Consider the following 27,104-nt stretch of genomic DNA (forward strand, 5'->3'; position numbering starts at 1 on the left):
ATATATGTTGTTTAAAATATAATTATCCACTGACCCTAAAACATAATTATCCACTGGCACTAAAATATAATCATCCACTGACAGGTGTTTCGTCGTCTGATGAGCCATTCAGCCACTCTGATGAGTCTTAGACGACGTAACACGTGTCAGTGGATAATTATATTTTGATCATCCGTCTAGATATATGCATAAATAATAGTGGGTTTCTTCGTTACTAGAGATAGGTAAGTAAATAGATTTAAATAAGTGATTTCGCTAAGTAGGTACTCATGAGTCTGGCACTATCGAAAGAACAAGTAAAAAAAAAATTGCTTACCTTCATATGTTACCTTTTCGGGGGCAAAAAATTTCTGAATATTTCTCTTTCGTGGGGAAGGCTTTTTCAATGTTCGCATGTCTAGTACTACGCTGAATATTGACCTTTCCTTTTGTTGATTATATAGATAACAGTTAATAAAAAAAGGACAAAAAATCCAACATATGTTTCCTATTGTTAAACAAGAAATGGCAAAGATTAGCATCTGTCAAAAGACCTAACGTGAGGATTAATTTATGTGCATCTTTTATTGGCGGATTTAAAATAACCAGGAAACAACATTGTGTTAATATAAGTTGTACAAATATTTTGAAAAATACGTATTAAGTGGATTTATTTTTATTTATGAAATCGCTCCAGAAAAAGGCATGAGGCCATTTTATCTTAGGAGCAAATAAAAACGAAAGATGATTATTATTAAGGTATGAGATCCTTTAGTTTTGAAAAGACTATGATTGTATGTAGAAAAAAAAACAGTCACCATGAAAAACGTTTCAGAAGCTTGAATTTCATGGAAAGAAGCTTCTAGATGAGGACAGTATTACAATGAGATCCCAAAACAGCGAATTGAAGGGAACCACTAGACTAATAAGCCAAACGAGCTGGAGAAAAGAAAGCAGGGAATATATCCGACAATTCTAAAGAACACGTTATAATAGCACGAGGTTCCTTCAATAAGTTTCCAGGGGACGGGGGGTAGAGGAATTTAAAATTGTCGTGGACTCTTGAAAATTCAGTATCTTATTGCTATACATCTTGTGAGATGACTGATCATTTTTTATGATTTCAGGTTCAAATGAACATCTACAGAAGGCATTGGAATCCACCCAACTAATGCCTGATTATCACAGCGGGTGAATTTCAAAAGTGCAATCTGGACGTGAGAAAACTTTAGAAAAAAAAGTATGCGATAAAATTCTGTTTTAAACTTGAAAAATCTTCCACAGAAACATATGACATGCTTCATACGGCTTTTAGACCATCTTGCATGAATTAAACATAGTTTTTTGAGTAGCATAAAAGATTCTAAGAAGCCAGGGAGTCTACGAGGGATGTTAAGAGGTGCGGGAGGAGTAAGAAAGTTAGAACACTAGAGTTCATTGGTCAAATAAAGAATTTCATAAATGAAGACCGTCTTGTGTCTATAGAGACAATCAGTGCACAGTTTGATATCAGTGTGGGAACTGTACACGCAATAATTCACGAGGAACTGAAGGTGCAGAAGATTTACGCGAATGCACCAGCCCACAGCTCCATCCGTATCACAGACTATTTGACCAAGATGGACATCAAGACAGTTCCTCACCTTCTATACAGTCCAGACATTGCTCCCTCTGACTTTTGGTTATTTCCTAAGCTCAAAGAAAATCTTAGATGCTGTCGTTATGAGACAATTGAGGAGATGCTGTGATGAGGGTCCTTGGCACGCGCACACAAGAGGACTTCTATAGAACCTTCCAGACGTTGTTGGAACAGTATAAAAAGTGTCTTGCAGCCGGGGGAGATTACTTTGAAGAGAACTAGCGTTTCATGCATGTACTATCAGTAAAAGTGTCTATACGAAAAGTCAGCAAAATTACTGAAGGCTTCTCGTACTTGTAGAAAACTGAGATGAGCAAAATCACATTTGAGAGAGAGAGAGAGAGAGTGTGTGTGCGCGTGAGTGAGAGTGAGAGAGAGAGAGAGAGTGTGTGTGTGAGTGAGTGAGAGTGAGAGAGAGAGAGAGTGTGTGTGTGAGTGAGAGTGAGAGAGATAGAGAGTGAGAGGGGAGATGCATAAAAGAAAAGAAGGCAGGGCCAATCAAACGAATTATACGTTCTCTTGTCATAAGACCCGCCTCCAAAGAATTACCTTCCCTTTTAATGGGATGAGAGTAATCATCCCAGGTATTTCATTCTCCTTTGAGACGTGGTTAATGCAGTATCTTATCAGAAACACTCAAATAGGACAGATATTCACTATTCCAAATATGACAGCAATAATCTGTTTTAAAAGATTATTGTTTGTAGAGATAGAGAATAGTAGATTTGTAGAGATAGAGAATAGTCTTAGATGTGAAAAATGTTTGGAAAAATAGAGTAAACCGATTTTACGGGAATTAGAAAGAGCAATGGATCTAATGCGGTACTATGGACGCCAGCCAAAAGCGTGAGAAAATGATAAAAAAGAGGAAAAACTATAACAACTTGGAGGAAATAGTTGATTAACAAAAAAAAAGGAAGTGAGTTTAGTAGAAAGACAATGAAGTGAGGTGCGTTTTCAAGACAAAAAGGCGAACAGAAATAGGAATTTTAATCGAGGTGTTTCCGTGACTGCGACAAAAGGCCGGACATAGAGGTGAATACATTTACAGTAGTTTACGGACAGTTTTGATTTTACGGCGGTTGACGTTGTTGCCAGTTGTCGACAGTTGGTTGATCGGAGTTGATCGAGAGGGCAACATTGATAGACAACTAAGATGTAGACGTTAGCGATTAGAGAGTCTTGTTCTACGATAATATCGACATACACATACACATTCAGAGTACAATTGAGGTACACAGAAAGTGTCGAAGGCTTTGCTTTCTCTTGCATAATTCGTTTTTTATACTATTGAGCCACCGTCCTCCTTACATCAACAGTTGCCGATGTGAGAGACGACGACACGACTAGAACAGAACGAGAACAGAAGATGAAATAATCAAAAACCAGACGCATACATCGTTGGACGGCGGTTGTTGATAGAGGGGGCAAGTGGCTTTACGCTAATGTATGAACTCCATCAAAGACGATGAGAACGAAACGCAAAAAAAGTTTTAGAATCATCGTCGAGAATCCAAGAAGAGATAAGACACGCTTACGATTAAAGAATATGAGTCTTAACGGGATAAAAACAAAACGCCATTCTTTTCATAGAAATTGATAATTGGTTTTAACAGTGAACGATTGCTTATATACAGTATAGATATTAAGGATATTCTCATTCACAAAATATATGACATTTTAGTGACTTTCTTTCACATAAATATTTATAAAACTTGTATTTAAACATCACTTTCAGGGCTGCCAACCCTCCCCCCTGTATTTCCTCCTGTGTCTGAAAACACGCTATGCGACATACAAATATCCGTGTGTGATGTTGCCAGGCTAATCAAAAACCTCGATTCCAATAAAGCAACTGGCCCTGACGGCATTCCTATTAAAGTACTCAACAAGCTTCAACCGGAACTAGCTCCCAATCTTACAAAGCTATTTAAGCGTTGTCTTAAGGAGAATTGCTTCCCAACACCTTGGAAAACTTCATCAGTATGTCCCATATTTAAAAATTCAGATGATCTCTCATCTCCCTCTCAATACAGACTGATCAGTCTCCTGTGCGCCATGAGTAAGTTGCTAGAATATGTGTTAAATAGATAAGTAGTAAACTACCTCAGCAAAAATAAGCTCTTCAGTGACATGCAATATGGTTTCCGTTCTGCTAGATCTACAGCTGATGTGTTAAAAGTTATATCTCGTAGGATTAGCGAATCTCTCGATGGAGGCTTCGTTTCGAAGGCAATTCCCCTTGACATATCAAAGGCTTTTGATAGGGTGTTGCATAAAGGTCTTCCCCACAAAATTTCCAGCTACGGTATAGCTGGAAACGTCTTTTCAATTATTAAATCATTTCTCTCTGTAGGTTCATAAGAGTAGTGGTTGATGGGCAGAAATCAGAAGTTCACAGAAATCCCAAATCACACCATCAGATCATTCGTAGACATTTATGCTGACGCCATTACCATCTATGGCAACACTTCAAATGCCGTAAACGACAAAGTTCTCTCTGATTCTCTCTTCTCTTATCTTGAGAACATGGTGTAATGGGGAAAGAGGTGGCTGGTTAATTTTGATGCATCCTAGACCAAACTTCTATCTTTCCATCATCAACGCTATGGTCCCCATCTGGTATTAATTGAAATGAATGGTTCTCATCTTAAGGAGGCTCTATGTTTTGACAAACTTCTGGGCTGATCTGAGATGAAACACGGATATCTCACTGCTGATGCAATTCTCTACAATTATAAGAGCCAAGTGAGTCCAAAGATTGGGTACTCTTGCCACATATGGGCAGGAGCTGCTAGAAGCAGCTTATCCTGCCTTGACAGAGTTCAAAATAGACTTTGTAGCCTAGTGGGAGATGCCCTTTTCTTTTCCCTGCAACCTCTTTCCTACAGAAGAGACGTCGCGAGCCTGTCTCTTCTTTATCCGTATTTTCATGGCAAATGCTCGTCTGAGCTCCAATCTATGGTCCCTCCTTAACTTTACTTTCACGAAAAACACTCGTCTAGATGAAATCACTATTAATAATTTCCCCCACTCTTTATCTGTGCCTAAACCTAAAAGTAGATTCGATAAACAAAGCTTCTTTCTTAGAACTGAAACTCTCTTCCGTTTTCCTGCTTTCCAACTGATTACAATATCGTTGTTTTCAAGTCCAACATGAACAATTTCTTGATGAGCCATCCCTTAAGCAATCCAATTTACCAAATGTCCACTAAAGATGACCCTTGACCACTCTGGTCTGCGAGCCTTGATAAGTGGTGGCTCCTTTGTAAAAAAAAAAAATCAGTATTAACGATATGAATTATATTTTATGGAAATGTAGTTGGGAAATTAGTGTTAAATAATTTGTTAGGAGTTAGCTGTTCATTTATGGCATATTTGTGTTTTAAAATATTATATTTAATAATTAATAGAAGATATTGCTTTTTCGGGGAGTAAGATCCCGGGCTGGGCTGGAAATGTTGGGCGTGAATGGCAATCAAGGCTCTGAAACCTCCAGGGTCTGGCCTGGTAGGTGTTCAAGGCACCACAGCTTGGACTCAGTCATGGATGTGCTGGACTATAGAGGGTTCATAGAGGTGACCGTCTGGCACGTGCTGCTAGTTGCGCTCATGTTTGCGTCTTTTGAGCCAGAGATATATTAAGTAATGGCAATACTCGAGAACAAGTTTCTGTCATTATGTATGTATGTATGTATGTATGTATGCCTAAAACTTTCGACAGAGGCGTCGGATTTTCACGAGATCTGTATCATTCTGAAGCTTGACCCTTCGGACAGCAAATATCGAAAAATTGCCTAAAAGCATTAATTGTTTCACCCTCAACTGGGCACTTTTCTACAGGAAGTGGTCGCCTTTTCGACAATATTTTTCAAAGTCATCCCCTCTTTTTGATTGACTCGCCTTAATTTAAATATTCGTCACTTCCAGTTTTGTGATGGACGCAACAGCAAAGACGTCATGTTTTTTTCACGTTCTTTTCTTCCTTCGCGGCAAGGATTTGAGCCTGCCTGCCTACTGACAGTTTTTTTTTTTAATGCCCGGTACCCAGATTAGTCATTTATAAAAGACAGTTTTAAATTAATTTCTTCTTCCTATTTTTTCCGAGCTTAATTTAAAATTGATCGACAGACAGGTTTCGACAAAATTTCTTACTTTCGACGCGTGTTGTCTCTTGGCTTCCCCGACTGCTCAAAAATTTTATGGCGACACGTGATGTAATCTTTGACATTTATTTCCTAGCGTATTTTATTAAAGAAACTAACCTATGACCATATTCCCTCACTCGTTGGGTGCACTGGGTTTATTTCCACCCGCTGCCAAGCCGTGCTGATAGGAACATAATGAAACATTCCCGAAATTTATACTAGTTGAATTTTTATCTACCACTGTAGGGCCCCAATATATAACTTTTTTAATGTAAATCAGCAAATCACTAATTGCTTCTTTCACATGATTCTTGTTTCCGATTAATTATCCCAACACAATGTTTGCGTGTGTCTGATTTACTGGCAAAAAAATATCTTGAAACACTTACACATTTCTATATATATATACTAAAATCAGTTCTGTTAATTAATCCTAAGTATGAGTTCAGAGGAATATGAAAGTACTCAAGCCAAAAGTAACTATAACAGTTAAATGAGCCAATTCTTACCTGAAGCAAAAACAAAAAAAAGTTCATGAGAAAATTCGAAAGGATCAAAACTAAAATATGTGCACAGGAATTGTTAATATTATTTAATAAAACATATCAAAAAGGGAAAATGTTGCCTGAACACACACACACACACACACACACACACATACTCACACGCACACGCATATATATATATATATATATATATATATATATATATATATATATATATATATATTGGTATATTTGAGCAGCATTCTTATCTTTCTCTCATGCATGTTTCGTTAAACAGCAGCGATAATTCATGTTTGTTTCTGTTGCGATCCGTGTTTTCTATTTGGCAGACCAACGTTCGAACGTTCTGTTCTAGTGTAAAAAAAAAATCGCTGTTGCCGCAAACGTTTTCAACTCTTATGAGTCATCCTAAGGCGCAGGTTGAATATTTAAAAAATGCATTTAGTACATTTATTTTAAAAAGTGGATTAAAATCGTTTAATTGCAAGAGAAACAAGCATGGATTATATTTGCTGTTCAACGAAACACACACACATAATATGATTTAATTTCCGTTTGATAAAAACCGGGGTTTTTTTTTTGGAGGGGGGGGGGTTGCAAACTATCTACTAGTTGGCCAGTTGTGTACAAATCCCAAGAGTGATAGGAGCCTTCTATAATGCATAAAATGCATCGCTAAATTGACACGAATGACAGGGATATTGCCAAAGTGATGAAAACAAAGTGTCCGGCCACGGTTTTTGTTTTTGCTGTGGTTTCAAGTGAGGGCTACTCATATCTTCGAAGTCGGTTTGAAAGTAAACACCAAAGTGTACCTGGATGTGCTGAAGGGTGTGGTGATCCCCTTGGTGCAATCAGGTGGCCGCTGGCAGATCCTGAATATGGCAGCAGGATTCGGCGCCGGTCCACAGGTCCTAAGAAGCTCAGGCTTGGCTTTAGAAGAGTACATTCTCTCACTGGCTCGTCCCTCGATCTGAACCGGCTGGGCTACTTCGTTTGGTCATACGTCAAGAACATCACCAACATGACCTGCCACAAAACCAAAGCCACCTGATCACCGCCATCCGCTGAGTATTCGCCGATCTCCCGCTGGCGCATGTGGAAAAGGCATGCTCCCAGTTCCGGAGCAGTAGTGAGGATGTTATTGAAGCTGATGGCGGTTATATTGAAGAGATGTCAGCTATAATACATAATCGAGTTACATGAATTGATTCTTTCAATAATTTTTTTTAAATAAAGCTGCAGTGTTGTTTTGTTTAGGGCGATACTTTTATCCTTCTATCCTGTATTTAATATGAACAGAAATACCGTAGCAGATGTAACGTTAAATTCCTTTAAAAAATGAAGTATAAAAAAAACGAAACAAACTCAGACATGTGCATGTGAGTATTATGTTTTTTTCTTAACAGTCCACTTATTGTAAGTAAAATTTTTTTTTAAAACTCGAGTTGAGATTAAAACCAACACCTAAAGACAGTGAGTCAAGTCCGATATCCATTAGGCCAACTTCACACGATTTTTAAAAAGTGTTTTCAAACCTAGGTAGTCTTAACCTGACTAATCTGTCATGTGAACGATTCACGCATGCCCATTCGTGAAACAGTTGACAAACAGATAAAAATCTGATGACTCTCACGTACCAATTTTTCCATTTTGACCACTTATCAGCCAATTTTTTCAGATGTTTGTTTAAATAGACATTCGGACATGCTATTTGAGTGCGTCGCTTCCGTGGTCGAGTTGGAGAACTGCCGACTGTCAACACGACGGTTCTAGGTTCAATTGGGAGAGGTGCTAGTCTGGCGGCACTGATGAGATGTGATCAACGAAACAGGTCGATGACTACATATATATATATATATATATATATATATATATATATATACAAATCTTACAGAGAAAACAATTTACTTGAGTCTTTTTTCTACGAAACACCCTTCAAATACAATTTACAATCAACCATTTATTCAACCTATTTTCAGTTGCAACGTTTAATATCCACTACTTGAGTTGGACTACGCAAGCAAAATATATTGCTAACCCACATTGTTAACCATTTTAGTTACTCTTACCTCTAAAGTATTTTTTGATATCAATGTCATTATTTTTATTTATTCGTTTTTGGAATTTAAAATGTTACTGTCTTTAAAAGAGAATACAATAAGGTGGCCTCTGAAATGCAGGCTTAGCAGAATTTAGAACTGGAGTTATGAGCAAGGCTAGGACAATAGCATATTGTTTTCATTGTTTTGACTCTCGGGTGTGTATCCGTTGATATCTTATATGCTTTTATATAGAGTTATGTGGTTCTGAGTTGATTAACTGTGTCTAACTGTGTCGGATATATACTCGAGAGTCAAAAATGATAAGAATATTCTTTTGTCATAGCTCTAGTTATGAGATTTTTTTTAATGGAGTATCTTTTAGCTCATATATATATATATATATATATATATATATATATATATATATATATTTAATTTTTTGGGGGGGAAAATTCAATATTTCGTGCATTTATAAGCTACAATCAACATCCAAATGAATGCTTTGACGATAATTACGGTTTTCAAAAGGCGAACAATTAAAAGATAAATCTGCCTTACTTAAATGGTGTCTTATATATAAAAAAAAATTATGGTGTCTTATATATAAAAAAAAACTTTTGCTAATGAGGAGACTTTGTTTCAAAAAAACTATATGTCAAAATTATTGTCCGTGGCTTAATGTCTATCGCAATAAAAACGTCGTTTCCGAAACGATCGTACAAATTATTGACTTAGTTGTTGTTCCTTCTTATGAAACAGATTTTTTTAAATTTTAATTTGAGTTTGAATTTTAAATTATCAATCACATTACTAAATATATATATATGTGTGTGTGGGGGGGGTGTTTGTATGTATGTATGTATGTATGTTTATATACACTCATGAGCATATAAATGGGCCAAGAGTGAAAGAAGGATGAAATCGATTTTTCAATATTTTTCCATGAATTTTTGTTAACTTTAACTGAAAACTTCTATTTTGCAGATCATTATTATTATAGCATATAATAATAAATGAAAAATTAATCAAAAAAATGTTAAGACCGCATCTTGGCGATGATAGAATTGCAGGATTAAGGCAGTCCAAAATGACTTACAAGCAGATTTTGGATATTTTAAGAAAGAAAAATGTGAAAACATCTTTTTTTGTAGTGAAGCAAATTGGTCAAAGGTTCGAAGTCGAACGCTTGCTAAAAGGAAAATCTGGATTTGATCGCCCTAGAGCATCCACTTTGACGGACGACCACAGTCTTAAATTAACTGTTTTGAAGGATCGAAAGAAAACTTATGTTTACCATAACAAAGGATTCAAAACAGGGGCTGGAAATTCTCTTTCTAGGTATACAATATCTATAAGAATGAAAGAAATAGGATTTTCCTCTAAAAGGCGTGCAAAGAAGCCATTTTTATCTAATAAGAACATCAATGATAAAAAGAGATTTTTCTCGTGTTATGGCAAGAAAGATACAGACTGTTTCGGAAATGTTTTTCGGTTCGATAGAATCAAGATTTTGTCTTGTTAGTGATGCTCCCGATGCTCCTGAACGGTGCAATCGAATAACTGGGACATGATTCTCGCCAAGTTGCATAAAAACGACAATTAAACATGGGAATGGAGGGATAATGGTATGAGGAACTTTTATTGCAGCAGGAGTTGGGGAACTTATTAGCTGTGAGAAGTCAATCAATGCAAAGGAATACATTCGAATATTAGAAACAGGACTGTTACTAAGTATCCTGAAGCTGGGAATATCCCAGAACATTATTTTTCAACATGATAATGCCCCTGCACACACTGCTTAAGTCACAAAAAAAATTCGGATAATTCAATTAATGTGATATTTTGGTCAGGTCAAAGCCCCGATTTAAACCCAATCGAAAATATTTGGTCTATAATATCTCGTGCATTAGCCGGAATAACTTTTGAGAACAATGACAAACTGTAGGAAGCTGTGCAAAGCGAATGAAATAGCATCTCCTCTTCAGAGTGTTCCACTTTGGTTGAGAGCATTTCTAAAGGGATTGATCTCATGACGAAATCCAAAGGGAATGCGATTCCATCCTAAGCATTTATTAAAGTAAATGTCTTGTTCTGTGTTATTAGTCCCTTTTAAGTTTCCTTGTTCAATTGTTCTTTGTTCGATATAGCTTTTAATGCAATAAAATGTATAAAATTTGTTTGACCCATTTTTTTGCTCACGAGTGTATATATGTATATATATATGTATGTGTATATATATATATGTATGTATATATAATGTATATATATGCATATATATACGTAAATATATGTGTGTACATATATATATAAGAGAAAGAGAGGGGAAGAGATTGTTCTAAATACTAAACTAAACTTGTCAAGTTTATGTATTTTTATAATGCTTGCTTTTTTCCTTAACTTTATGAGGAACATTTAACTTTGAAATGCAATGGCCTAAATAGATTTTTCTTTCGGTTTTCCCTCTTCTTTCGTTGCTGATACGATGGTATACTAAAGGTTACCTTAGTTTTATTCCTCATGTTTTATTTATTATATTAATTGCTCATCTTAACTGTGTAGAGCTTTGATTATCTTGATTGATTTTCATTACTTAAAGAGCATATCTTTATCAGATGAATTTATTTTGCGTTATTATATATTACTAGTTGTTAACAGTACAGGTAAGTATCTGCACTGTGTGGAAGAAGTACATTTGAGATGTAACCATGTTCTTTTCGTTGGAAGAAGGGGTATTGCTACCCGAACTTAGTGTTATTTATATGGGGAGGTTGTTGTCACTTGAAGTTAAAGCAAATGGTACAGTTTAAGGAGTTATATTTAGTCCTCTAAAAAAACGCAGGTCATCTCGCTTAACAAAGAAAAATGGTCATATAACTTAAAACCATCTAATTAGATGATTGCTCAGAAATCTGCGATCATTTTTATGTTAAATTTCTATGTAAAAATTATTCCCTACTATAAATCCTAAAATACGAGATGCTTTCAATTGTTTCCAGACATTTTTCTAGATGGCCACTTTTGTTAATAATACAGACATTAAACTCTAGTCATCTTGGAAGTAATCTCCTCCTGCTGTAATGTACTTGTAGTACGGTTCCAACAACTTCTGGAAGGCCCCGTGGAAGTCTTCTTTTGTAAGCATGTCAATGACCCTCGTCACAGCCTCTTTCATCTCCTCAAATGTCCGATAATGACAGCCTCTAAGGTTTTCCTTGAGCTTAGGGAATAACTAAAAGTCAAACAGAGCAAGGTCTGAACTATAGTAATTGTTTTTTTAGTGTGCTCATATTCAAATTTACCTTTTTTTTAAAACGAAGAGATACAATTCTCTTTTTTATTTGATAGACATTCTATATTTTTAATTCATGTATTCTTAGATTTTATAGAAATTCATTATCGGATTTCCATCTATCTTTTTCTCATGTGACATTTTTCCCCCTATTTATTGTGACACTTTTAATTCGTCCTCATACATTTCCATTATTACCAGTGCTGTTTTTTAACTATGAAATTATTACCTTAATTTATATTCATAAGAAAGTAAACATTAAAAGAATCATGGTAATCTCATTTGAAGTATTCCGACTACTATCTTCGTCTTAGATGATAGTCTCAATTTTAAAATGTACGCATAATTTTCTTGTTGATTAGAAAAAAATATTGTAATATCTTCGCTTACTGTATTTGCCTCGTAGATTTTTAAAAAAATATTTTTGTGATATTTTATCTATATTTTTTCTCATGTACCACTTTTGCTATTTATCTACTTGTGAAATTTCTACCTGTGCCATTTTTACCTGAACCATTATTGCTAAATTTCTATAGCATAAGCTTTGTACTCTGGACATTATTTATTGTTTATGCAATAATGTTCAGCTTCTTTGTGTTTTGTAGTTTCCTATTTTTTTGTTTTGTCATCCACACAGTCTTCTATTTTGCAACCTTGATTGAAGTGAGTGCTCCTAATGATGGCGGTCTGAACAGAGCTGAAAAAGAGAAACAGACCAAATACCAAGGTCTCATGTATGATATGAAAAGAAACTGGAATCTTAAGGAGATATCAATCATACCAGTTATCATAGGTGCCACAGGGCTTATAAAGAAGAGCCTGAAGTCCTACCTAACTAATATTCCTGGGGAACCAAGTGCAAAAGAGATCCAGACAACTGCACTTAAGGGAACAGCAAGGATACTAAAAAGAGCTCTCGGTTGGTTTCAATGAAAAGCGAGGCAATGTTGGCAGCTGTTTTGGCTGCCCCATACCCAGCATTACAATCTTCAAAGGAAGAAAAAAAATTTTTTTTTTAATTAATCTGCTACCATTTTGAAGTTTTTGAATAGAGTCGGTCCGTATCACCCTTTCGAATGCAATGCATTGTTCATGCTCATTAGTTTCCTAATTTTCTGATCTAAGTGTCTGAATTTTTCTGATGCATAAGAACTCAAACACCTACTTGCGTCGTTCCAATCCGAAGACATTCCATTTTTTAACTCAAAAACTAAAGCGTTGAAGAGCTACGAAGACGAGAGAGGTACCGGCAAAACAAACGACCTTTTGTGCTCCAGAATGCATTTTTTCTGCATAGTCACTGCCATTCTCAATGCACTTTTGCTAGCCTTTTTTTATACTTCGGTTGGAAAAGTCTGGAGCGCACTTTGCCACTTATATCTCTGTCGCTACTCTGAAATTGATGAACTCATCTCCTAACTGCGATCACACCAACAGTATCGGCTTAATAGGCGCCGATAAATGTTGATCGATTCATTTTTTTTTTTTTCTGCATGGAGGAATTCAATGACGCATCTCTACTTCTGACGCAGGTCTATAACAGAAGTTGCTTTTTTTAGAGTTTCAGACCATCAATATCTGCAACGAACAAATGAAACTTTCAGATCATGAATGCATAACTTTAGTCATCATAACAATGTAATTTGTAATCCCCTCTGATCAAATTGAGCGAAATGAAAAAAATAGGCGCCATTACTTTTTTGGGACGTTCCTAGATATGAATAATGTCAAATTTCTTACTATGCATATTGCATTGTATTTATTTCCTTTCTCGAGTTTATACTATGTGTGGTTTTTTAAGAGGTTTTGTGCCCTTTCTATCTATTTTTTAATTTATTTTTATTCTATTCCTTCTTTGTCGTCGTCATCATCATCATCATCATCATCAACATCATCATTTATTTATTTATATAATAAATATTTAATTATGTAAATAAAATATGATCTATATTTTCAAATTGCATTAGACTTTAAGAATTTAATTTGTTTATCTTCAAAAAATAAACCTAAGGAGCAATCTTACTTCGAACTAATCGAAAACAGAACTCTTAACATTTGGAAAATAGTTGTTGTTATTTTTTGTTTGTTTGTTTGTTTGTTTGTTTGTTTGTTTGTTTGTTTTGTTCTTTTTTATTCATTTATTGATTTTTTCATTATTAGCATTAAAAAAAAAAACATAATCAATATTAATAATGTATAATGCAATTCTTTGACGGAGATATATGTAGAAATCATTGTCACAATGTATTGCGGGTATTATATATAGGGGAGATCACTCACGTTGAAGAAATACTCCGGTTATTTCCCTTAAATGTCTAGTAATTACAAAGGGTGCTAACTCGTATTAAAATATTGTTCATATTGTCCTATATTCTTCTAAAATGGCTGCTGACAAACTAAGTAAGTAATTTATAAAAATCCGGCTTATCGAGTTAAAACTAAAGCGGATTCGTTCATCCATATATCAACACGGTCCACAAATGTTATTTTATTTTTTCATCCTACTATTAGCATCTGAATATAAATAACTTAGCGCTTTTGTAATAGCTGTCATCGGTCCATGGGAGATTACTCTATTTTACTAAGCGATTCCTTCAAATTTTTATACAAGAATATGGGACGCTAATTGCAGTTACTATTTTATAAAAAATGTAATAAAAAAAATAAACAATTTGTTTACATTATCACGTCAACTGGTATTTCGGTTTGACGATGAATGCCCTGAAAAAGTCACTTTTTTTAAACATTTTTCACCCCAAACAAGGCACATTGCCACTTTGGTGTAGATGGCTACTATCAGGGACATAAGCGGGTACTATGTAGGGAGTTGGGCAGCAAGATGTCGGTTCACGTTACACTTGAACTTCTGCATGTCAGTACTGAATATTCTTCTACAGTTTACTGTCTCTACTGGAATAATGACGTTATTTATTTAGAAAGCCATTGTGAGGAGGTCAATTGGTTAAGGCGTGTTTATTTTCACCTAATAATTGAATAAATAATTTGATTAACTTTGTAAACTAAAAATCTCGCCAGAAGGTATACTACGGAATAAGTTTCATGTTAGGAAATGTATTTGTCCAAACATCGTTTGCTGCCGATTTTCATCCCATAAGAGCAAACGTTCTTGGGTTTCGGATCCGGATCAAAGTGCAGTATCTGTTCTTTAGATGCTGCACTTCAATTCTTTGTTCCCTCTCAGTGGAGAAGCAATCCTTCAGGACCGAGACAATTTTTATTTTTGTTTCTTTTTCTCCACGTTAAAACAAATGACTCTGGTGTCTAACTCTGTTCCGTGAAGGGGCAAAATATATAGCAACTCTTCTGGTTTGTCATAAAAACTGTTTACGGCATATCAACGTTTTTTACAACTTTTACGGAACGGTTATAAAAAATCCATTGTGTTAGCTGGATAATAACCCCCTCTCTACTCATCCCCCCACATATACTGTCCTTGCATATATAAAATGCTCAACTTTTAAAAGTCACTTGTTATCCATCAAATTAATAAATAACTATAGTTATACGGATACAAATGCACCGTCCATTACAATTATTGGTAGATACGTGCAACCTGAATGTAAAAACAGTTTCACTGCTGCCATCAATTAAAAATTCACCAAAATTCATGAATTTTAATGACATTTTCAGTAGTTATTAATTCACAATCACGAAATCTAATAAACTCATTATTTCCGTTTAAATATCAGTGAAACTGTAATATTCTGTGTCAGGTTTACTGAAGTAATATTTTAGTCATAAAAACGCATGAATTTATTTTTTGCGTTTTTTATGAAAATAAAACATCATATCTGTAAAGAATTAATTATTTTAATATTTCTTTTATATAACAAAAAAAACTCCAAGAGTACGTGTTAATAAAATCAATATAACCCGAAGAATAATTACTTCCTCGAACTAGCGTTATTATTAGTGAATGAAACCTTTTTTATTCAATATTTTCATAAAAAAATACTATAATTGCAGAACATATTTCATGTTATTTTAATGATAAAAGTTTCAAGGAAAATTTTAAATGTGATATTTTAATATTCCCGTTGTGTGCACGAACGTGTACAAATCAGCGTACGCATTTATTTGTCATTTAAAAATAAAAATGTGAAGACATTTTTTAAATAAATATTTTTTTATGAAAGGATAATTTCTAAGTGATATAGCGTTCATTGTTTCCCAACTAATCTGAAAACAAATAGACCGGCCTCTTACCTTTGAATTAAATGGGACGCCAAAAAATAAAGCAGAACGGAATACAATCTTGCTATTGATAGTGTAATCCAAGATATAAAACAACAGTTTGAATGTGAGCAGGGACGAGATAAGTGGGCAGATCAGAGTCATTATCTTCTGTTATGTTAGAGACAAATTGTTAATGTGACCAAGTGTGTTAATCATTTTCAAATCGTGAGTTCAATCCCCAAACAAGAGCAGCCATGTTTTACGCTTCATGAGGTCTGAATGGTGGAATGTGAAATAGCAACACCCAACGCTACAAGAACTTGCCGTTCGACATAAGGCACGTGAGGCAGAACGGGGGGGGGGAGTAAATCTATCCAAATGTCACGATGACAACAATCAGAAAACGAAACGATAATTAACATTCTTCAGCTCTAAATATAGACATATACACGTAAGTCAAATATATACACTGTATGTAATATAAATACTATATCAGATATATAAATATCTATATTCAGATTCTAGATTCAGCCACTCTGATGAGTTGTAGACGACGAAACAAGTATCAGTCGATAATCATATTTTAAACACAATATATATATATATATTTATATTTGTATATTTATATATGTATGTATATGTATTTATCTCTCTCTCTCTCTCTCTCTCTCTCTCTCTATATATATATATATATATATATATATATATATATATATATATATATATATATATATATATATATATATATATATAAACACATTTTTTGTGGTAAAAAAGTTAATAATAAATTTGCACAGGATATCCGGAAATATTGCAGTATTAAGAATTGATTATATAACGTTAAATTGTTTTGTTTTTTTAATTCTTAATGCTGCAATATTTTAAGCTATAAATTTATTATATTTTTTGCAAGAATATTTTGTCCTTTCATTTTCTATGTTTAAGCTAAACCATATTACTTTTCATGCTTGCATTTTTCTATCGTAATCCATGATTTTTCCAAGATGCAAGTAAATTCATTTGTTCTTTGTTTCAGTTCAGTCTTATTTTTTTGACCCCATAAACATAACATACACATATATAAAACAATGTACGGCACTCGTCTGCTTTCATTCTATTTGTTTCACTTGTTACTTCTTTTTCCGAGAGAGCGGTGAATTAGTTGCAGCAGTAGTTGCTGAAGCGACGTGGTTGCTTTGGAAACCAGTCATAAAAAACGTTGCTCACCTCCTTACGAATTTTTACGATTTTGAACACCAGTAAATTCATCATAACTGTTGTTTTACTGAATGAAAATGGATTTTTTTACAATATAGCTGAGAAGGTGATCCATAAACTGTAATAATTGTTTGAAATTTGGTCTAGAAAAATGAGTGAGTGGTGAAGCTTTAAAGGAGTTCTAAATAACTAAAACTGCCAATTAACAATGTATTCGTGTTTGAATTATATATATATATATATATATATATATATATATATATATATATATATATATATATATATATATATATATATATATAGCAAAATTGGTAATTAGTAAAAATCTGAAGAAGGAGCTCAATACTATTGCGGAGCAAATATATATTTTTTTTTATTACCGTTTTATCTGTTTTAGTTACACATTTTTCTGTTACAGTATCGTATTCACGATCCAACAACTTCGTCAGACTTGAACAAAAGGCTTCTGTTCAAGCCTGACGAATTTGCTGGATCGTGAATACGATCCGGTAACAGAAACAAGTGTAACTAAAACAGATAAAGCGGTAATATATATATATATATATATATATATATATATATATATATATATATATAGAGAGAGAGAGAGAGAGAGAGAGAGAGAGAGAGAGAGAGAAGAGATTTAACGTCAAAATGGGTAGTAATTGAGATTTGCGTCGGATACAGTCTCGGAAAACGATTAAAACTTGTATATCGATGCAAAAGGAACAATGACGTTCTATATATTGACATAATGGTGAACGTTTCCGTATGGAATTATTTTATTATCTAGTCAGTGTTTGTTATTTGCTAAAAAAATAAAAATTAAACATTAAAAAAAAAGATATTAATCGTTTTGTTCGTATTGTTTACAAAGTGGAAACCTGTTAGTGATCGGAAGGAAAAAACTATATGAAAACTCATTTAGAGTAAAATCCAAGATAAACGTTCAAATCGATCTTGGAAAATTTTAAATAAAACACAAATACTTACGTGGTGTGTTCCTAAAATTTAAATATATCAATAACATTAAACGTTTGCTTGTCCTTATAAAAAATACAAATATACGTTTTAATGTATATAAGATTCAAATTTGATGCCTTCTCATTGGCTATTGTTTTGATATTACACGCAAACTTTAAAAGAACGCAACTCAATATACACCAATGTTTTAACATGAGCTAGCTCCACATTTACTCACTTCCCACGTAAATATTATGTGGCGCATTTCGTTTTTAGTGAAATATCTAAGGGAAATAATCATACTATTATTTTTATCAGGAGTTATCTCCCTTGCATAGTGAGTACATTTATACTGTTTATGCATTTCAAATAATGAATACGAAAGAAAAATATTTTTCTAGATTTAAAGAATTCTGTTCGTTTAGTTTGCATTCTACATTAAATGTAAATTTGTTTTTATAGCACAAATAAGCTTGTAAGGATGTAATTTAAAATATATTTACTATTTAAAATTTAAAATTGAAATATATACTTAAAAAAATAATAATACGAATAATAAGAAGATGAAGACAAAAAAGACAATAAAAATATATTTTGAATAAAGAGGCAAAATAGTATTTTACAATAAAAAAATAGAGATCATTTTAAAATTTTAAAAACAATTTCGAATTTTAACAAGATAATTTAATTATTTTCTGTTTGTCAGGCGTTTTGGCATTATATTCAGATTTAATAAAATTGTTTTTCCAACACATTTTTATGAGTGTTATGTAAATTATTTTGGATTTTATAGCGTCATTTTTTTTTTTTTTTTTTTTTTTTTTTGTCTACGCATCTCCAAAATAGGTGCTGTCCGTGTATGCATCTCCATCATAGGTCAGTGCGTGTATTGGCAGTTTTCATACTTCCATTCGAAATAATCGTTTTTTTTTTCTTTTCTTTTTCAAGCACTCTCTACTTCTTTTAAAAACCGTTGCAGATCATTTTGTGTTATCGTCTCATCCGTTTACCATTCAGTTGTATGTTAGATATAAGGAGAGCGTTGGAATTTAGCGATTTTTACGTCTTGTGAAATTTGATATTTCACTGAAATGTTATCTTAAACCAACGAGGAATGGTATATTGTCATTGGATGAATCCCTTTCATCACGTGTTTACATAAATTGTTTAAAGATGTTTAAATAATTTGAACAGCTTAATAAATTCTCGAAACAGTGCGAAAGTCGATTGAAATGAGTCGTTTCATGTTCATTTTGTGATTCTCAAGATAAAATTTATAAATTAAGATACATTTATTTAATAACTAGCGGGGGTACCCGGCGTTGCCCGAGTGTTTGTTTCCGGGACGGGGGGGAGTTTTAAAAAATGTTATGGTAGGTAAGTAGGAAGGATCAAACCCGGAGTCATGAGTAAAAGTAGGAAAATAAAGTGTGAAAAAAAAAAACATCTGCAACGTTAACAGTTCGGCCACCAAGAAAAGTCCATTCCAGTTGTTTAGGAAAAAAAAAAAAAACGACTACGGTAGGTCGGCGCGAACGTGAAAATATAATGCGAATTGTCCAGCACGCTAACCACTACGCCACAGAGCACTGCAGCTTAGGCTAGTGATTTTAAATAACTTCACATGAAAGAACTATGAAGCCAAACCGGTGTTCTCTTCTCAACTGTTCCTTGTGAACGATCCCCAAACGGTGTTAAGTGGTGGCAGGGGGAGGAGGAATGTATTAGAGAGAAAGTATTTTACCACTTCCATTGATCTTAACCGATTTTGACCGTGACTTCTCAGCAGAAAAAGTATAGAAATCTAAGATTATCGAGGAATTTGAGAAATAATAAGCCTATAACACACCTCAGATATTGTTCTGCCGTTTGTGCATATTATATTTGCATGAGATATCTTGATTTTTAATCCTATTAATGTCAAAATCAGACGGGGAAAAAATGAGTTCATTTTATTTATATAGAAAGAAAGAATAGAAGAAGATAGATAGAATAGAAGAAAAGAAATAGAAGATAGATAGAGATTAATCATGGCTTAATGCATTCGTACGGTTGCAATACCAACTCTTTTAACCGATAAGCCATAGGTCCATATAAACATGACCGGATTGGGACAAGAAACATTAAATTGCCTCAGTCCAGAGACATGTCTTCTTTAATTATCGAGAACGTAAAAGATCAGGTGGAGTATCAGAACAGGAAGTACACTTTTCTCCCAGCTAAAATATTGTCCGCATTGGTTGTTGACTAACGTGCTTTACCGTTAAGACGGAGATCGATGTGAATACGACCGATTTATTTATTTATTTGTTTATTTATTTATTGTTTATTTGTTTATTCATTTATTTGTTTATTTATTTATTTATTTGTTCATTTATTTATTTATCTATTTGTTTATTTATTTATTTGTTTGTCTATTTATTTATTTGTTTGTCTATTTATTTATTTGTTTATTTATTTATTTGTTTGTTCATTTATTTATTTATCTATTTGTTTATTTATTTATTTATTTATCTATTTGTTTATTTATTTATTTATTTATTTGTTTGTTTATTTATTTATCTATTTGTTTATTTCTTTATTTTTTTATTTATTTCTTTATTTGTTTATTTATTTATTTATTTGTTTATTTATTTATTTGCTTGTTCATTTATTTATTTATCTATTTGTTTATTTATTTGTTTATTTATTTATTTATTTATTTATTTGTTCATTTATTTATTTGTTTGTTCGTTTGTTTATTTATTTATCTATTTGTTTATTTATTTGTTTGTTTATTCATTCATTTATCTATTTGTTTATTTATTTATTTGTTTGTTTATTTATTTGTTTGTTTATTTCTTTATCTATTTATTTATTTGTTTATTTATTTATTTGTTTGTTCATTTATTTATTTATCTATTTGTTTATTTATTTATTTGTTTGTTTATTTATTTATCTATTTGTTTATTTCTTTATTTTTTTATTTATTTCTTTATTTGTTTATTTATTTATTTATCTATTTGTTTATTTATTTGTTTATTTATTTATTTATTTATTTGTTCATTTATTTGTTTATTTATTCATTTGTTTATTTATTTATCTATTTGTTTATTTATTTGTTTGTTTATTCATTCATTTATCTATTTGTTTATTTATTTATTTGTTTGTTTATTTCTTTATTTATTTGCAAGCAGATTCCGAGCAGAGAAATTTTCACACTAAATTTCTATGATTTAGATAGTGTTTTATTTATTTATTTATTCATTTTATTTTATTTTATTTTACAAGGGAGTCACCATATAAAGGTTAATGAGTGTACAATGGTCACTCAAGCAACCGCGTAGTATTCGTTAACGTTTGAAATTGTATATTATTTGATTATTTAAGGGAACGGCTCAACAAGAGCTTCTTTACTTGAAGACGACAATATTGTAGGTAATTTGCACAAAAATTAAAAAAAAACACTGAAAAACACTATCTTTATTTACCTTCTAACACTCATAAAATTAACACTAAATCGATGTGAAAGTTTATTTCTGTAATAAAGTAAAACGTTCGTATTTAGTTTCATAGATGACCGGTGCATGTCACAGATGTTCATACTATAATTTTTTAACAGAATAAAAGTGAGTTTGTATGAAATGAATAGAGAAAATATAGATGGATGATGATAAGCTTTATGAAGAAGAACATATTTTATTAAATTGTGAAAAGTAAAATACGGTAAATATAAAACAATATGTGTTATACTGCCCACTAATAATGGTGTACGACAAAATAACACCGATAAAAATAGCACTGTAAAAATAGCAGTTGTAGAACGTCATTAGTAAAAATGGTAACACAGATTCAAGGAACAAATTGGCACCAAAACAAAAATACAGAAAGGGACAAGAAGAATAAATGTTTGTGGAAGATAAGCCAAAATAATTCTAGGTAGGACATAGAGTTAAGGAATATTTTTTGCTATGGATAGGGGGATGTTACCATCAAGATTAAGGGTTAGATATAGGGTTTGACCAACGTATTTTAATACTAAGACGGGGATCAATGTGAATACGATCGAGTTATTTATTAATTTTATTTATCCGCAAAAAATATATTATTTATTTATCCAAAAACATGTATTTATTTATTTATTTACTTATTTATCCAAAAAATGTATTTATTTATTTATTTATCCAAAAAAATGTATATATTTATTTATCCAAAATAATGTATTTGTTTATTTATCCAAAAAATGTATTTATTTATTTATCCAAAAAAATTTATTTATTTTTTATCCTAAAAACGTATTTATTTATTTATCCAAAAAAATGTATTTATTTATTTATTTATTTATCCAAACAAATGTATTTATTTATTTATTTATCCCAAAAAATGTATGTATTTATTTATTCGAAAAAATATATTTATTTATTTATTCAAAAAAATGAATTTATTTATTTATTTATACAAAAAATGTATTTATGTATTTATTTATTTATTTATCCAAGAAATGTATTTATTTATTGATTTATCCAAATAATTTATTTATTTATTAATCCAAAATAATGTATTTATTTATTTATCCAAAAATGTATTTATTTAATGTATTTATTTAATTATTTATCCAAAATATGTATTTATTTATTTATCCAAAAAATGTATTTATTTATTTATCCAAAAAATGCATTTATTTATTTATTTATTTATTTATTTATTCGAAAAATGTATTTATTTATTCAAAAAATGTATTTATTTATTTATTTATTTATCTAAAAAATGTATTTATTTATTTATCCAAAGAATGTATTTATTTATTTATTTATCAAAACAAATGTATTTATTTATTTATTTTAAAAAATGTATTTATTTATGTATTTTTCCAAAAAAATGTATTTATTTATTTATCCAACAAAATGTATTTATTTATTTATTTATTTATTTATCCCAAACATGTATTTACTTATTTATAAAAAATGTCTTTATTTATTTATGCAAATAAATTTATTTATTTATTTATTTATCCAAAAAAATGGAATTATTTATTTATTTTCCAAAAAGATGTATTTATTTATTCATTTATTCAAAAAACGTATTGATTTATTAATTTATTTATTTATCACAAAAATGTATTTATTTCTTTATTTATAATAAACAATGTATTTATTTATTTATTTATTTATCCAAGAAATGTATTTATTTATTTATTTATTTATCCAAATAACTTATTTATTTATTTATTCATCAAAAAAAACTGTATTTATTTATTTATTTATCCAAAAATATATTTATTTTATGTATTTATTTAATTATTTATCAAAAATATGTATTTATTTATCCAAAAAATTTATTTATTTATTTATCAAAAATATGTATTCATTAATTGATCAAAAAGTTTATTTATGTATTTATCAAAAAATGTATTTATTTATTTATTTATCCAAAAAATGTATTTATTTATTTATTTATCCTAAAAAATGTATATATTTATTTATCCAAAATAATGTATTTGTTTATTTATCCAAAAAATGTATTTATTTACTTATCCAAAAAAATTTATTTATTTACTTATCCAAAAAAATGTATTTATTTTCTTATCCAAAAAATGTATTTACTTATCCAAAAAAATGTATTTATTTACTTATCCAAAAAATGTATTTATTCTTTTATCCTAAAATGTATTTATTTACTTATCCAAAAAAATGTATTTATTTACTTATCCAGAAAAATGTATTTATTTACTTATCCAAAAAAATGTATTTATTTACTTATCCAAAAAAATGTATTTATTCTTTCACCCTAAAATGTATTTATTTATTTATTCGAAAAAATGTATTTATTTATTTATTTATCCAAAAAATGTATTTATGTATTTATTTATTTATCCAAAAATATGTATTTATTTATTTATTCATAAAAAATGTATTTATTTATTTATCAAAAAAATGTATTTGTTTATTTATTTATTTATCCAAAGAAATTTATTTATTTATTTATTTATAAAAAATGTATTCATTTATTTATTCATCCAAAAACATTATCTATATATCCAAAATAACGTATTTATTTATTTATCCAAAAAATGTATTTATTTATTGATTTATTTATCAAAAAAAATGTATTTATTTCTTTATTTATACAAAAAATGTATTTATTTATTTATTTATTTTTCCAAGAAATCTATTTATTTATTTATCCAAATAATTTATTTATTTATTTATTAATCGAAAAAAATGTATTTATTTATCCAAAAATGTATTTATTTAATGTATTTATTTAATGATTTATCCAAAATATTTATTTATTCATTTATCCAAAAAATGTATTTATTTATTTATCCAAAAAATGTATTTATTCATTTATTTATCCAAAAAATGTATTTACTTATTTATTTATTTATCCAAAAAAATGTATTTATTTATTTAATTATTCATTCATCCAAAAAAATGTATTTATTTATTTATTTATTCATCAAAAAATGTATTTATTTATTTATTTATTTATCAAAAAATGTATTTATTTATTTATCCAAAAAATGTATTTATTTATTTATTTATTTATTTATCCAAAAAAATGTATTTATTTATCCAAAAAAGTTATTTGTTTATTTATTTATAAAAAATGTATTTATTTATTTATTCATCCAAAAAATTATTTATTTATCCAAAATAAAGTATTTATTTATTTATTTATCCAAAAAATGTATTTATTTATTGCTTTATTTATCCAAAAAAAATGTATTTATTTATTTATTTAAAAAATGTATTTATTTATTTATCCAAAAAATGAATTTATTTATTTATTTATCAAAAAAATGTATATATTTATTTATTTATTTATCAAAAAAATGTATATATTTATTTATTTATTAATCCAAAAATATGTATTTATTTATTGATGTATTTTCCAAAAAATGTATTTATTTATTTTAAAAAATGTATTTATTTATTTTAAAAAATGTATTTGTTTATTTATTTATTTAGTCGTCCAAAAAATGTATTTATTTATTTAATTTTTTATCGCAAATAATGTATTTATTTATTTATTTATCCAAAAAAATGTATTTATTTATTTAATATTTCATCCAAAAAAATGTCTTTATTTATTTATTTATCCACAAATATTGTATTTATTTAAATTAAAACTACATAAGATAATAACTACATAAACCACATTTTTTTAAGCTTTATTTGAAATGACCGCTTAAAGATTCCGGTATGACAAGATTCCTACGCGATGTGATAAGACACACCACTACGCCCGTTTGCACGCGAACGTATCATGTAAGAAAAACAGTACCGAAGGCGGTGAAATGACACAAAATAGTCCCAAACGGTAAATTTGCGGCGGGTTTGATTATCAGATTCGTCGTCAGCGACCTCGAATACTCCTAAAAACAAATTAGAGTGACCAGTGTTCTGTTGTAGCGTAAGGTAATGATGTACGCTTTTCATAAACATATTTTCACATATTTTCTTTAAAAAGAAAAATATATATATATATATATATATAATTTCTGTGACCCCCCCCCCACCCACCCACCCACAAAAAAAACTTGACTGAACAAAAATTTGTACTTACACCTAAGAATTTGCGTTGAAAAAAAGTAAAACTTTCATCTTTTCTTGAAGGGAAAAAAAACAAAACTTTTTTGTTGATAAATATTTTGCAAAAAAAAAAAAAAAAAAAAAAAACGAACAAACAAATTATATGAAATAAAATAAATAAAAATACTTTCCGTCGTTTAAAAGGTAGGTTTTTGTTATTTTGATTATTTACATTGGTTGCTTAATCACAAACTGCACTTTGAAATATTTATTTTTTGAGTAGCATGAATTTTAACTAAGGTGCTTCTACAGTGCAGTACCCATATTAAAAAATACAAACAATTTATAATGAAATCATTTATTTCGAAAAACTGCTGAGTCATTTTCCGGAAGTGACGTCATGTGTTGATGATGGTAGGGGGACAGCATGATTATGTTGCTTTAAAAAGTACTCTGGAGGCCACCAGGGATTACCAAACCTTCTTTTTTAGGTGAGGTTGGGGTGTGGTAAATTAGTGCCTGTTCATACTCCCAAGCATTACCACCACTTTTTCTGTTTATGGAGAGGAGGCCAGTAGATGATTTCGCTGAAATGCTGTGTCAGGGCAGATACTACACTTTGATCTTAGCCAAAAAGCTAAGTAAGCGTAGTATAGTTTTCTACCAGGCATTACCTCCATCTAAAATAAAATACAAAATAACCGACATAGCATATATTTGAGAAGGTTGGGAGGGGAATATGGAGAAATGGCTGAAGCAGTTTATGATCTCAAAATACTTTATTTCATGTATATTTTTAAAAGAAGTGGGGATACAGAGACAGGCCCGGAAACGGCTGAAGCAGTTTACGAGCTCAAAATTTCTTTATCTAATATATAAAAGCTGAAAAAGTCTACGATTTTGACATTACATTATTTCATATATGTTTTTAACAGTGGGGTGGGGAATATGAAATCAGTAAAGGAAATGGCCGAAAGCGTTTACAGGTTAAACATTACTATATTTCATTCATATTTCTAACATTGGGGTGGGGGATATAGAGTCAGTCTCGGAAATGGTTGCAACATTTTACGTTTGAGACATTAATTTATTTAATGTATATCTTTAACAGTATGGTGAGGGATAAGAAATCAATGCCGGAAATGGCTTAAACAGTTTACGATTTAAACCTTACTTTATTTCATGTATATTTTTAACAGACATTATTACATAGTTATTATCTTCGAAAGGGGGGGCGATAATTTGGGTTAAAATTATGAAAAATGATTGTCTAAATTAGTAACATATCCAAGAATTATGGAAAATGACCAAATGTGAGTTAATTGATTAGTGTTTTCTTTAATTATATTATCAACCCAGACAATATATCAAAGTTATTACTTTTTGTAAGGGACGGTCATAATGTGGGTTAAAATTATGAAAAATGATTATTGAAATTAGTAACATAGCCAAGAATTAGGAAAAATGTTCAAATGTGAGTTAATTGATTGGTTCGTTTGTAATGAAATAGTCGCCCAGATAATATATCAAAGATATTATTTTTGCATAGGGCGGCCGCGATAATGTGGGTTAAAATTATGAAAAGTGATTGTCGAAATTAGTAACAT

General features: G+C 30.5%; 1 protein-coding gene across 2 annotated transcripts in view; it reads right to left on the bottom strand.

The window, feature by feature from the left end:
* LOC145292076 (uncharacterized) overlaps nucleotides 1-27,104 on the bottom strand; it is a 139,948-nt gene that overhangs the window by 52,567 nt on the left and 60,277 nt on the right. Inside the window, exon 1 of one of the 2 annotated variants that reach the window (XM_080138134.1) lies at nucleotides 15,833-16,092. The exons of the other annotated variant lie outside the window; for it this stretch is intronic. The gene's annotated coding sequence lies outside the window, so the exon portion shown is untranslated. Of the gene's footprint in view, nucleotides 1-15,832; nucleotides 16,093-27,104 lie in introns of those variants that run through there. 2 annotated transcript variants of the gene reach the window in all.

The sequence above is a fragment of the Euprymna scolopes genome, chromosome 13 (genome assembly GCF_053919585.1).
Source record: "Euprymna scolopes isolate OS-2025 chromosome 13, ASM5391958v1, whole genome shotgun sequence".
Lineage (NCBI taxonomy): Eukaryota > Metazoa > Mollusca > Cephalopoda > Sepiida > Sepiolidae > Euprymna > Euprymna scolopes.